The sequence below is a fragment of the Neofelis nebulosa genome, chromosome 4 (genome assembly GCF_028018385.1).
Source record: "Neofelis nebulosa isolate mNeoNeb1 chromosome 4, mNeoNeb1.pri, whole genome shotgun sequence".
Classification (NCBI taxonomy): Eukaryota; Metazoa; Chordata; class Mammalia; order Carnivora; family Felidae; genus Neofelis; species Neofelis nebulosa.
In genome coordinates, this window is record NC_080785.1 from 46,270,904 (window position 1) to 46,285,976 (window position 15,073).

Genomic DNA, 15,073 nt, shown 5'->3' on the forward strand with positions numbered 1-15,073 from the left:
CAGTAGGACATACAAACCTTGCTTTTCTTCTCCCATAAACCACTTAGACAACTCTTGGCATCCATGAAAAACGTACTCTTTTTTGCATCCAGGTGATGTGTGTAATCGCTCAGTAAAAGCCGTTTCATTGTGTGAAGGTTCTTAGTGTCGACTGAATTATAGATGAGCTCTGAAAAGCAGTGATGAATAGGGGTTTGGATTTCTTTATGTAGTGTGACTGATGCAGTGGCGGGACAAGAATTGCAAAGCAAATGCTTTTCTTATTCCTACTAAGGGTTTGGTGACTGCATTGTGAGGTTTTACATAAAATAAAACCCACTCAAGTAGAGAGAAATAACTTCCGTGAACCTGCAATTCTCTGCACATGACTGGTGGGGGAGGGGAGGGTGAATGGCTTTCTTGGGCTGTGTGTTCTCATTTTGGAGCGTCTCTGGTAGAGTCACTCCTCACACGCAGTCTTCTTGTAGCTACTCCTTCTAGCCCAGACCAGGTTCATTGTCCTCTTCAGGGAACAGCTAAAGAGGCACTCTCATGAAAAGAACATCTCATTTGCTTGCCAACTCTATTACCATCATCTCTCCTCTTTGCATTCAATGCTCCTCAATAGAGAAAATGTATTGCTGACCATGAACTTCATTTGATCTGCTAGTTGTATTATGCATCAATGTCTGGGTTTCAGAAAAAAAATTCAATTATGTTTGTTAAGGTCGGGCTTTATTTTTAGTTCCTTGTTAACACTTGGTGCAGTAAGAAAAACACAGCAGGTGTAAATATGCCAACCCTTCAGCAATTGAAGCTAGAAATCCATTGGCATTGGTTATTAATTTATTTGTCTCCTTAATACAACCGTGTGTTATTCTGGCACCATCCTTTCTTCTGAAGAAGATAAGTGATTTCAATGGGAATGTTAGAGGGTAAATATTCTCTAATGCAATTGTTCTTAACTGTGGTAGTCACATCATTGTGAGATTCTTTGTACACAAGTGATCACAAGCCAAGTATTAACATGTGGAAACAGTTTATTTATCAAGAAATAATTAGAGCAGAATCAAGGTTACCCTTGTAATAATGCCACTTGCTTTCTATATGCTTTTTGGATTGCAAAGAAAGAGATGAGTTGTAGCTGGATTTTAAATAATGCCAATAGTAATATATCACTTATGTGTTCTCCCCCTCACCGGCCATTTCACTAGAGTGAAAAACCCTGAGAATTGCTGACTTCCCAGTATTAGTAACTCTGGGAAATCTGGGAAGATTTGGCAATTTTGGTTACTCCCTTCTCTTTCTCCTTGTTCACACTTGGAGGGCATTAGGAATCCTGGGCCATGAAATATGGTCATCAGCTTTTATTATCAAATAAGATCCAAACTGCAATGACAGTAAACCCAATGTGCCTAATTATTAGGAAGTCTAGTCTTGGGGCTCAGCTCCCTGACTGTCCCCAGGGACTCCAGGCTTAGTGACAGGCTTAAAGACTTAGCCCTTTGCCTGCTCTACCTCCTGCCACTTGCCAGGGCAATGGGGTCTCACGCTGAGTGTGGACTCTCTGATCTCAGTGAAGTTCTAAGTTGGTGTCCAGTCCACATCTCCTCTTTCTTGTGATACCTCCTCTGGCTGGCTTCTTTTGTTCTTTCCTGACACCCGGCTTCAGCACTACCACAATGTCTCAGACATATTCTAACGATGTGGATCCTCAGAAGGGAGGGATCAGATAGATGCTTCATATCACTTTCCCTAGAAATCGTTTCTAGTTCTTTGCAAGTGTGTGGTGATGATTGCATACAAGCCACTCCCAGGACAAAGAGTGTATGCTTGTTTTCTATTTGCATACTATTTCCATTCACGTAATTCCTTTTAGATTAAAGGGACAGTCTGCCCTAAAGGTAAATTCCAGTCTCTATTTCCAAAGAAATAAGGTAGGAAGTGTTCATACGTTTATGAATGGTAGGTGTTTTTCAAAAAAGTTTCAGAAATTTGTATGTTTGAAACTCCCCCTAGGCTCCCTGTTACAACAACAATAACAATAGGACTCTTATGTTGCCAGGCATGGGCCTAACCACCCAAAGATGATGCCCATTTTAGAAATAGAGAAACTGGCCCAGAGAGGTAGCGCCCATGGTTCTGATTAAATTCAAACACAAACTCATAAGGACAATTGCTTGTCAATTGGTGGTCACCAATGGCAGAAACAAGGGGTAGCTTGGGTAGACTTTAGGTCCTACCTAGTCTTTATCAGCCCCTGGAATCCCACCCCAAGTAAATATATCACGTATAAACGCACATAAAAAAGCACGCCTGTGATGCAAATGGGGCTTCAGGATAGCTCCCCTTCCAAATGACTTCCACTGGTGGTCAACACTCTCTGTTTATGTCAGTTAGCAATAATGTGAGAGGGTGTAGCAGAAAGTGAGAATTTGACACACAGATTTAGAAATAAGGATTTTAGAAAATGAGAGGCATGGCCTCTTTCCTCCAAGGCTTATAAGTTGATGGCTGAGGTGTGTGTAAATGCCGTCTCCATCCTGAATACGTTCCATGACAGTCTCCCCTCTAGTCTTCCTCTTGGCTGGGCAGCGGTGATGACGTGGACGTTCCATGTCTCAGAGCATGTGGTTCAGCAGAGTCTCAAGGGAAAGATAGCAGTGCATGGAGGGAAGGGTCTCCTCATTTTTGTGCACTTTCAAATTCCAGCCAAAATCGCTGGAAGATAGCATAGTTTTGTGCTGTTTTACCATGGACTTTAGTCTTTACTCCTCATGAAAGGGACATTCGAAGGTACCCAGTTAGGAAAATTCAACTTCTGAAAGTGACTGTCCTGGGCTTTAGTCTGGATTCTGTTACCAAGGCAAATAGCATCATCTCTTTGAGTGTCTGTTCTCTTAACTGTCACATCTGAGGGTAGACAAGAACAGTGGATCTCAAACATGGGTATGCATTACAGTTACTTAGAGTGTTATGGAAACAGATTGTTGGACTCATCCCCAGGTCTGGGTGGGGTCCTAGGATATACCTTTCTAACAAGGTGGTGCCAATGCTGCTGGTCCAGGGACCACAGTTAGAGAATCACTGGACCATATGATATTGAATAATCCCTGGAGCTCAGAAATATTTTGCTGTGTTAATTTGAGCAGGTCATTTATCTAATCCAGTCTCAGTTTCTTCATCTTTGAAATAAGGACAAAGATGCCTACTTTCTGGGGTTGGAGGGAGGATTTAAAGGAGCTAATATAAATGAGAGAGACAAGCCCAGTATCTGGCACCCAGAATGTGCTCTGGAAGTGCTAATCTCCTATTCCTACTCAGCTCTCACTGGAAACCTTACGTGCATTTGAGCATAAACACACAGAGCAAATAGGATCAGGTTGGGTGTTGTGGTTCCAGGTGCAGACCCCGTGGGGTCTGAAAATTTGCTAAGCCTCTGGCATGAAAATTCTGCTTTCAAGACCAGAGACTTTTGAAAAGAAAAATGTGGGAACATAAGAAAAAAAGTTTCAGTGTCTGGAAAATAGATACTCCTGGGAATTATACAGAGATGCCTGATTTCCTTCTTCTTCATGACCTGTCTCTTTGAGCCTGTTCTGCTCAGGTTTTTCTTAAAAGAGGTGAGAGAGAAAGCCGAATCTGGAGCTTGAGGAAGACGGACAAGCCCAGCTAGTCTGATTAGTGATAGGACTCAGTACCTGCCACCTGAGGACCCAGAGAACAAGAAAGAACTGGCTGCTGGGAGCGTTTTCTGTCCCCAGCCTCTAGTGTGCACATTTGCAAAGGTGAGACCCAGTCCAGATTGCACTGGGAGGCAAAGAAACTGATGTTTATTGAGCATCTGCTATGGCCAGGAACTGTACATTCATTTGCTCATTTAATCTCCCAAGGTTACAAGTGAGTATTGTAATCCCAGTGGTACAGGTCAGGAAACAGGTTCAGAGAGATCAAACAGCTTACCCAAAGTCACTCAGCAGGTGGCAGAGCTAGAAATTTCAGCTCAGTCCACCTGACTCCAAAGCTATGACCTCTCCACCACCTTCTACTACTGCCACATCACCTTGGCTTCTGGGTTTGTTGTTGGTGAATAAGATAGCATCATTGGCTCTGCTAATTTGGATGTGGCAATTTGGATATATAATTTGATGCTTCTCCTGTGAGACCTACCCTGTTCTTTTGTACTAAATCCTTTTTCTAGTTCAAATTTATGTTTTTAATCCACCCATGCATTTGGATAGGACCGCTTTAAAGGCAGTGTTTCTCATACTTTATGAATGAATTCCTTTGGGGATCCTATTAAATTCAGATCCAAGGGGCGCCTGGGTGGCGCAGTCGGTTGAGCGTCCGACTTCAGCCAGGTCACGATCTCGCGGTCAGTGAGTTCGAGCCCCGCGTCAGGCTCTGGGCTGATGGCTCGGAGCCTGGAGCCTGTTTCCGATTCTGTGTCTCCCTCTCTCTCTGCCCCTCCCCCATTCATGCTCTGTCTCTCTCTGTCCCCCCCAAAAAAAAAATTCAGATCCAGATTCAGTAAGTCTGTGTTGCAACCTGGGAATCTGCATTTCAAACAAACTCTCAAGAGATGTCATGGTCTGGGGACCACCCTCTGAGTAGAAAGCCATAGGCTTTGGAATACTACAGGTATGAGTTTGCAAATGCTCTTCTAACCTATGTGGTTTGAGTCATGGTTTTGAATCTCAATTTCCTCATTTTACAAATGGAAACCAAAATAACAACATAGGACTGTTGCTAGGATTAAGAGAGCTAATGAATGTGACAGCCCTTAATTCCTTCTCTTCCAGTTTCCAAAAACCTGTTTAGGAGTGGATTGATCCTCCACACCTTGACCCCTTCTTATGTGACTGGGTTGTGCAGTGAACCCCAGGGTGGGAATAGGAGCCCCATGGGTGCCTTATGAGTAAGGCTGTCCTGACCTGACCTCCTTAGACAGTAGCAGAGATTCTGAAGCCATCCAGTGCATTGGCCATTTTTGTTACTTACCTTGAACTGTGTGACTTTCAACATGGGTTGAGTTACCAAGCTTTGATAATTTTGCATTTGGAAGAATAGCATGCTAAATCCCCAGAGAATCATTGGGGGCTTGATACGCCTCTCTTCCCACTTAGAATGGACTTATTTGGGCTTTGGCAAAAGTGTTCCTGATTCTATACATAGCTTACTAAGAATATGTTGCAGAGAGCAGAACCGCATTGAGCCAACGCCCTCAGCTATGGATGAGATTAAGGCCTTGTCAGATCCCATTTAACGGATTGTGTTTTCCATGCAGAATTAAATCGTTGAACTCATCCTCATTTTTGTTTTTGGCAGTCATTTTTCCACCAGGGGCTACTGCCAAGAAGCCAGTTTCTGACTTGATTACTTTCAGGAAATGTGCAATCTGGCTGATGATAGGGCATGGTGTGGGGTGGCGGCCCCTGCCGCTTCGGACCCCACCCCGGGATGAGTCATGGGTTAAAATTCCCAATTAGCTTGTGAGAAGTCTGGTCACACATCTTTCTCTATCACCGTATGTTGGTCACCCACTGGGACTTTTGGGGACACCTACTTCCCTGACTTAGTGCTGCCTCCCTGGAGTTGACATTTTCCCCTTCTGGTCTTTGCTAATCCAAATTGTAGAGCCTTCCTCAAGTTTGCTAAAAGGAAAATGAAAGAATTAATTCTGAGTTTTTTTTTTGTTTTTTTTTTTTATAACTCAGAGGAGTTTGTATTGCAAAGTTGGCTTCCCATAAGGGAAATATTTGGGCTTCTTTTTGTAAGTAAGTTTTTATGGACAGAGTTTTTAGTGTTAGAAATTGACAAAGCATGTATCATACAGACACTATTTTTCTTGCATTATTCTTGGTCCTTCCCTGGTATTTTGGAGAAGAGGAGTTTTATCCTTATGGCAGCCATGCACCTTTCACATCTCCAGCCACAGAGAGTATACTTGTCCCAAGACTCCATGTTCTGTGTGAGAAATTTGTTTTGGTGATGGCTGAGGCTGTGTTTACCAAGTGTTCTCTCAGCCAGTGACTGAGAGCATCAGAGGTGCTAAGACTGGCCATTCCTGGAAGACATGGGACTTCTCTAATGCTGACATTGGCTTGAAGACTCCATGATGGCCTTGCTGAACTTTCTTTGGAACTGCACTGTGGTCTAAGATACTTCTTTTTTTTTTTTTTTTAATTTTATTTTTTAATATATGAAATTTACTGTCAAATTGGTTTCCATACAACACCCAGTGCTCATCCCAAAAGGTGCCCTCCTCAATACCCATCACCCACCCTGCCCTCCCTCCCACCCCCCATCAACCCTCAGTTTGTTCTCAGTTTTTAACAGTCATGGTCTAAGATACTTCTACTCAATATTCCTTCCTTCTCTCCTTCACTGGGTGTCAGACCTGTATCCCTACTCTCCCAGCCTCTCTGGTTTCTTCGATGTTCCCGCTGATAGATTTCTTGCATGTCTCGGTAACTGCCTCTCAGAGAAGACCTGGGCTAACACAGTCTCCCATCTCACTGTGATCCTCTGCTGGCTGATCACTGCTGGCTCTGTGCTGTGGGCACAGCTCTAAGGCTACTGGCCTAGAAAGCCTGGGCCAGTCTTTCTCTGTTTGATTTTACATTTTGTAGTTGATGTTGTACCTTCCCCGTGGGCACTAGCGCTGGGGTAAATATGGGACAAGCCACAATTTCCTTTAGTATCTTGTACTTTCATTGCCTATAAGAGACTTTGCTGAAACATTTGGATCCACTAAAGAAACTACAATGTAAGAGGGGAGAATTTTAAATCATATCCAAAATACAGCTGTTCAAAAATGTTGAACATTGTACAGATGATTTGCTTATGGACACACTCCAGTTTCCAGCCAGTGGACTTGTCCCTAGGGCTGAGTTTCCCTAGAGAGTGCATCCTTCTTCAGACCTGACATGTTCTTACTGGGCTTTTGGAGAATCCATCTTTCCAGCCACAGGAATGGACCTTATCTGAGGTATCCTCAGCACCTCAGTGTACATCCCTCAGAATAACTCCCAGAAGAACATTGTACACAAAGTGTAGGTGATTCATCCTAGAATAACCCTACAGGGAGGGTCAAGTAGCTTCAGTACTGTCATGTGGGGGAGGAGGGCTGGGACACTCTTGGAACCTCTATCTAAATTTCCCTGCCAGTGTGATGTGTGGATCAACCTTTTGTGCCTCCTGACTAGCAACAGGAACTTCTGCCCTAGGCCACACAGAGACCTCAAGTATGCAGGGAATCCCTGATGTTTTGTCTTAAGTGAAGGAAGGCCTCCCCACCCCCACCCCTCCCCTGGCAGAGCTTTGGATCTATTGAGGTCTGGTTGTGATTCTGTTATGGTTCTGGGGGCGCTTGGGTGCCTCAACTGGTTAAGTGTCTGACTTTGGCTCAGGTCATGATCTCATGGTTTGTGAGTTTGAGCCCCGCATTGGGCTCTGTGCTAACAGCTCAGAGCCTGGAGCCTGCTTCAGATTCTGTGTCTCCCTCTTTCTCTGCCCCTCCCCTGCTTGTGATCTGTCTGTCTGTCTCTCTCTCTCTCTTAAAATTAAATAAACATTAAAAAATATTTAAAAAATTTAATATGGTTCTGAATCAGTTGGTCCAGCCTTCTGCCCTTGGCTACTTTGTCCCCATGTCGACCTCACTGGCCAACTCTTCATCACAGTCTCAGGTCATTTCTGAGGTCTGGCCTCAGGAGCTCGTGGGAGCATCTGGGGCCTGGTCAAACCTCTCAGAACCTGAGAGACAACTTGGGAAAGATAAAACCTAGCCTCCTACTACCTAGCATTACTGGCCACTGTGTGTACTTGGATGTGGACCCTCTGGTTTGTGGGTAGATGTCCTTCTAGAGAGAGAAAAAGACATACAGATCTCACCCCTGTGCCTCTTCTGCCCCAGTTTCCCTTCTTCCTATAATTCTCTGAGCCAGAAAAGCTGGACCCTGGCTTTCCAGTTCTCGCATTATATCTTTCATCTCCCCAGTTCCAGGCTTTGGGCTAAGTCTTAATAGCAGGTGAGGTAAAGAGATAGATTGGCTAACTGATATGGGACCCTGCACTGGGAAATTTCTCAAAAGCACCATATGTTATTCCTTATAAATTTTCAGTGATGAATGACTTTACTGCATTTGTTTTTTTACAGTCAAATTAAAGTACCTGAAGAAAAATAAAGAAAAGCCCTTTAAAACTGTGCCCAGTGATGATGCAAACTGTGATATCCTTTGATTGGTTATTGGTCCCTGCCCTTTGCAGTGCGGGGTTCCTGGTTACGTTATCAACCTCATGATAATTGTGACCCTGTGTTTTACTCTATAGAAATTTTGTTCCCAGCATTAGGGCAGGGTTTTTGACTTTGCTAATTAGGGCAGTTTCTTTCTTATTAGAATCTCTCTAATGCTGGATGCTGTCTTTTCCCATTCAAGTGCCCACCCTTCAGTCACATCCTGTGCCATGCACTGGAGTCACATGGAGTGAACTAGACCAGGGCATGCTCCGCCCTCCTGGACTCCACATGGATTGATGAATATGATGAATAGTGCTTGGTGTAACCATGATATGGGCCACCCTGGACCATCCATTTATGGTGGACATAAAAGGGAAGCAAAAAGAACAGTGCGAGCCAAGGTCGGGAGGCAGGAAGACATGGCTAGTGTTGGAGGAGCTGCTGGATTTGTGTCTGAGGCTTGTGAAAGGGAGGCAGTGTTGGAAAGGTAAAGCTGGGACCAAATATGGTAGGGCCTTGTTACTGAGGGAGTAAGGTTCAGTTTTCTTCCATAGGCAAAGATCTTTGGAGCTCTTGTAAAATCTCTGGAGTCGCAGAAAGAGACTACATTTTTCATTAAGTTACAAAACTAGGAATTATATTTCCATGCCTCAGTCCCCTATACACAGAGCATCAAAACGAAGGTTTCTGGCCTTCAGCAGAGGTGGAATAATGGAGATAGAGAGTAGCATGGGGTCTGAGCACCTATGGTGCCTGGAGGAGGTACATGGGCAATTTGGGGAAGAAACCTGTGAAAATATGTTTTTCCACATGTTTTGGAACAGAGACCTTTTTTTTTTTTTTAAATTTATTACTTCTAAATGCAGTAGTAGCTAATGGTTATTGAATAGACAGCCCCATATCTATAACCTAGCTGCTCCCCATTTATTGATTAGTGTTAACTGCAGCCAGAAGTGAATTTGCTACAATAAATTACCTCCAGACCCTGGGGGTTAGCTTAGGTGGGGGAAGGATTGTTATTTGAACGTGAGCTGCAGACACGCTTGTCCTCATTTGGAAGAGGTGATAATTCTGGCTATGGTGATGGGGCTCAAGTACTTGGAGGCAGGCACATTGCAAACTGCCCAAGAGCATGACTTGAACCTTGTCTGCAAAGTCAAAAGCAGGAAGATATGAATCAAATAACAGTCTTAGATTATGGATCCCAAACTTTGATCTGTTCATCATTTTCATTCTTGGAAAATGGTCCAGATTTAGAATTAGAGAAAGATGTATAAAGGGGGGTTGGATTATACTTGTTAAATTATGTGTTTCTTCAATGTTGGGCCACTTATTCTATCCTTGACTGACTGGCTATGTCAGGGTTGAGTTTCCATGGTTAAGTTTCCAAGGGTAGCACTGACCAAGTTTATCTTGTCTAACTCTAAGTCAACGTACAGGTCCCTGTATTTAAGAAATGTCTTTGCATTTGTTTTAAAAAAGGTGATTTTGACAAATTTTATACCTCCAAGAAATTTGCAAGACTAGTAAAATGAACAGCTGTCAAACCTCTACCTGGAGTCACATTTGCTTACTTGCTGTCAAATGTTTATCTCATCTCATCCCACCCCATCCCATGCCATCCCATCCCATGCCATCCCATCCCATGCCATCCCATCCCATGCCATCCCATCCCATCCCATCCCATCCCATCCCATCCCATGCCATCCCATCCCATCCCATGCCATGCCATCCCATGCCATCCCATGCCATCCCATGCCATCCCATGCCATCCCATCCCATCCCATCCCATCCCATCCCATCCCATCCCATCCCATGTCAGAATCTATCTTTTTTTCTGAATTTCTTGACCCTAAGTTGTGGACATCATGACCTTTCAGTTTCAGTTTGAGTTTCTTTGGAGGAAACCTTTTTCTTACATGGCCACAATAGAATTCTCAAACTCAGGAAGCTTAATATTAATATAATATGATTACTATATACTACTATATACAGCCGATATTCTAATTTCGCCAAATGTTCCCATAATGTCTTTTATGGCAATCTTTCCTTCTGGCCCAGGACCCATTCCTGAAGCACACGTTACATTGAATTGTCATGTCTCATTTATCTCCTTTAATTTGAAGCAGTTTCTCAGCCTTTCTTTGTCTTTCATGACATTAACATTTTGAAGCAAACAGGTCATGTGTTTTGTTTTGCAGAATGTTCCTCAGTTAGGGATTGCCTGATTATTGCCTTGTGGTTTGCTTCAGTTTATTCGCGTTGACAAGAATACTACATAAGTGATACTGTGTCCTTCTCAGGGCAGCAGTAGGGGAAAAGATTGCCTATTGCTTCCGTTACTGGTGATGTTAATCTTGAGCATTTGGTTGAGGTTGTTCCCCCATTTCTCCACTGTAAAGTTACCTTTCCCTTTGTGTAAGTAATAGGTTATCTGTGGGAAGATACTTTGAGACTATGTAGTGTAGCCTTTTCGCTAACAAACATTTATGCAGTGGTTTTAGCTCCACTTTGTGATTCTTGCCTGAGTTAATGGTGATTTCCAACTCTGTCATCCCTGCTCCACCGATGGAATGACCTTTGACTATGGACAAGAGCTTTCCCTTCCCTTCCCTTCCCTTTCTCCATCTCTGTCTAGATTTTAGTATCGATACAGACTCTGGATTCTTCTTTCACTCAATGTTTTATAAGCCATTGTGTCTTCATCACACCTGGAGCCCCGGGATTTAACTATGAGAGGAAAACCACAAAGGCCAAGCAGAGAGGTGGTATGAGTGGTCTTGCAGTCTCAAATGCGTTGACTCTAATGGGCAGAAATTAGCTTCACCTGGAATATGAAGATATGTATGAGAAAATCCAGAGTCTAAACCCCTACCCCGTTAGTAGAGCCTCTTTGGGGTCCTATGATATGGTGGCAGGCAATGTCTTTCTTTACCTGAACCTGTTGGTGCCACAAGAATTATGGGGAATTGCAGAGTGGAGAGAGTCATGTGGAGTAGGTTGGAAAGGTATTACTTAGCCAGAGAAAGGAGTTCCATATTATCTGGACTTTAAGCAGGGTCTCCAATTCTTTTCTCCTTATGTCTTCCTGCCATAACACACTACTCTCTGCTTCCTGCTCCTGCTGGCCGGTGTCTGATGACCGTGACAACCACCGGTCCAAAGAGTTGCCTGTATCTTATCAGTGAGGTATAGTGAGAATGTTTGAGCTCTGGTTTTAACTCAGCTTCACTCCTTGCCTGCTGTGTGACCTTGAACATGCAGTCTAAATTGAGGCTCAGTTTTTTCATCTCTTTAATGGGATTATATATTCTTTTCCTCATGGGATACCCATGGGGAGTCAAGGAAGTTTATACATGTTGAGCAATGAGCACAGTGTCTGGCATCAGCAGGTGCTTGATAATTAGTGGGTAATATGATTTAGCATTAACATCCTGTTTAATGCTCTTGGAATATGTATACTTTGCTCTAAGCCCTGTGTTGTATAAAGGAATTAACTTTATCTGACTTTAGTAGCCATGTTCACATGTCCTTTAGCACTGAGTTGCTGTTCTGACATCTAGGATCTTTGAGGTACCCCCTGCTTCTCTTTTGTTTCTAACATTTTCATTTTAATCCCTGCGTAGTCAAATTGTGCATAATAATAATAATAATAGCTACAGATGGAGAAATGGAGGCATAAAGCAGTTAACTGATCCCAGCTCATACCACTAGTCAGTAGGTCTGGGGTTTAAAGCCAGACAGTCTGGCTTTAGAACCCACATTTTAGTCACTAGGCCGCATTGCTTTCTTAGTCTAGCACTGAGGAATGGGTCTGTGTCTTCCGGTTTTGTTGCTAGTGTGGACCTATTTTCTAGTTAGGCTCCTGCTGCCTGCCTCCCTGTCACCCTGATCCAATGCTAGGTGCCAACATCAGTCTGCTTACTTCATTTCCTGCCATTTCTTGGTGCTGAGTGTGGACTCTCACATCTCACATCAACATCAGTCTGCTTACTTCATTTCCTGCCATTTCTTGGTGCTGAGTGTGGACTCTCACATCACCAACTGGCCTGCTGCCGTGGGTGCCTGCCTGCCCCTTCCTCCTGCCTTACTTTATTCAAAAGCTGCCTGTGAATGAAGCTTTAGTTGCTCATCTGGAGACCTAGAAAGTTCTTCTTAAGACTTCCTGCTCTCCTGGCCCGAGCCTACATACTTGTGAGGCCCATGGGCTATCACCAGCGTCTCCCTGGGGTCTTGCTAGAGCCCTTTCTCTCTAGGGGCTGTGAACCACGGTGGTGTGCTCTGTGTAGTTCACAGACCTGGTAGAGGAAGGTAATGTAGAACTGGGGCTTGGAATCAGACAAAGCCTTATTTCTGTCCCAACGATGTCACTCACCACCTCGGGAAAGTTACTCTTGGCCTCAGTTTTCTTTTCTGCAAAATGGAAGTAGTAATGATGGAAGGGTGGAATGAGAAAGTATATGTAAAAACAGCTAGCACAGGGGCGCCTGGGTGGCTTGGTCGGTTGAGTGTCCGACTTAGGCTCAGGTCATGATTTCACGGTCCGTGAGTTCGAGCCCCGCGTCGGGCTCTGTGCTGACAGCTCAGAGCCTGGAGCCTGTTTCCGATTCTGTGTCTCCCTCTCTCTGTGACCCTCCCCCGTTCATGCTCTGTCTCTCTCTGTCTCAAAAATAAATACAAATGTTTAATAAAAAAAAAAATTAAAAAAAAATAAAAACAGCTAGCACAAAACACACTCCTGAAATCTGAGTGTGGTTGGAGTCCAGGAAATTGTACTGTGTCAATGTCAACCTCCTGGTTTTGATCATGTGTTGTTGTTGTGTGTGATGTTGTCATTTGTGGAAACTGGATGATTGGTACGTAGGAATTCTCTGTACTATTTTTGCAACTTGTTTTGTATCTGCAATCATTTTTTAAACAGGTTAAATAGACTTAGTATAGTCCCTAATATCTATTAATTGTAGTTAAAATTTTTTTTAATGTTTTTTTATTTTTGAGAGAGAGAGAAGAGTGAGCGCACATGGGGAAGGGGCAGAGAGAGAGCGGGAGATACAGAATCCGAAGCAGGCTCTAGGCTCTGAGCTGTTAGCACAGAGCCCAAGGTGGGGCTCGAACTCACGGACTGTGAGATCATGACCTGAGCCAAAGTCAGATGCTTAAGCAACTAAGCCACCCAGGTACCCTATTAATTGTAGTTTTAAAGCTTACAAAATGTTCCCAGGAATTCTGATATTTGGCACTAACTCAACTTATTGAGGTGTGTGTGTGTGTGTGTGTGTGTGTGTGTGTGTGAGAGAGAGAGAGAGAGAGAGAGAGTCTACCTAAGAGAAAGTAGAGCAAATGAATTATAAAATTCTATCTCTTTTCTAACTTAATGAACAAAATCAATGGCGTCACCAGTAACCACAAGCGAATTCCCTCTGTGATGTCATTTCATCTTCTCCCAGTTGAAAACCTTGCCCTTTACCACACTCAGCGGTCTCTATTCTCTTCAGATTTATTATCTACCTTCTATTTCAGTGGGTCTTAATCCAGGCTGCACAGTATACTCACAAGCGATTAAACCGGCATCCCTGGCGTGGGGCCCTGGCAGCTGTAGGTTTTAAAAGCCTCTCTGGTTAAGCTGAGTTCAGCAGGGTGAGAACGACTGCTCTGCCTACACCACAGACTCCCTGGTCTTCCCTTCCTCCTCTATGTCCTCCCACAGCCACAGTACCTTGGTATTTTAAAATATTCCACAGGGCACCATTTTTCCAATGACCATGAAGGCCTTTCCTGACCACAGCTACCAGATAGACTTTGCTCCTTTCTTACAGTATGTATCTGGAACGGGCGTCTTGAGTTTTGGAATGATCACAGAATGAGCTCTCCCACCCTTCGAGATGCCATATGTCCATGCCATTTTCGATAACTGAAGTGTCACCAAATGTTCCTTGTGTTGTCTTTCTCCAAAAGCCAATTCAACAGAATGCAGGCGAAGTGCATGTTTTCTTTTGGGAATGTGATACGTGGAAGTTTTCAGAAGCCTGCTAGGCACTGACTATTTTTACTTACTATTTCAGTGGCTGACATGTTTTCACCACCTTTGGGATAAACTGACTTTGAGACATTGCCTCAGTTTCTTAGTCACCAGCCCTCCTTTCTTCATCTTTCCAAAAGGAAATTTTGTCATAAAAATAATGTACTTACCTTGTAGAACATTTGATAAATGGTAAAAGAAGAAAAAAAAAACCCTCCTGAATATAATTTGTGCTATCATTTTGGCATCCTTCCTGAAGTCTATCTATGCCTTATTCTTATAGTTGCAGTTATGGTATGGATACAATTTTGTATCCTGATTTTTTTTTTTCACTGAACATTTTATCTTAAGCATTTTTCTGTGTTGCCACATAATGTGTGTATGTGAATGTGTGTTGGACATTTAGGTTGTTCCCAGTTTTTCACTTTTTTTTTTTAAATGCTTATTTTTGAGAGAGGGAGGGAGGGAGAGAGAGGGAGAAAGAAAGAGACAGAGAATGAGCGGAGGAGGGGCAGAGAGAGAGGGGGACAGAGGATCTGAAGTGGGCTCCATGCTGACAGCAGAGAGCTTGATGCAGTGCTTGAACCCTCGAACCTTGAGGTCATGACCTGCGCTGAAGTTGGACGCTTAACCAACTGAGCGGCCCAGTTTCCACCCTCCCCCCCTCCCCCCTGCAATTTTTCACTCATGAAAGGAATGTTATGATAAAAATCTTTGTGCATCTAGATATTGCTGTATATTAAGCTGTATCCTAAGGGTAGATAACTAGCAGTGGAAACACTGATTCAAAGGGCATCTTGATTCGAAAAACCACATCACAGAAGAGCCCTAAG

The 15,073-nt window shown here is 43.5% G+C and overlaps 1 protein-coding gene across 8 annotated transcripts in view; it reads left to right on the forward strand.

Moving 5' to 3' along the window:
- The window catches only part of PDE1C (phosphodiesterase 1C), a 516,106-nt gene that overhangs the window by 123,904 nt on the left and 377,129 nt on the right, over window positions 1-15,073 (forward strand). The gene's annotated exons all lie outside the window — the stretch shown is intronic.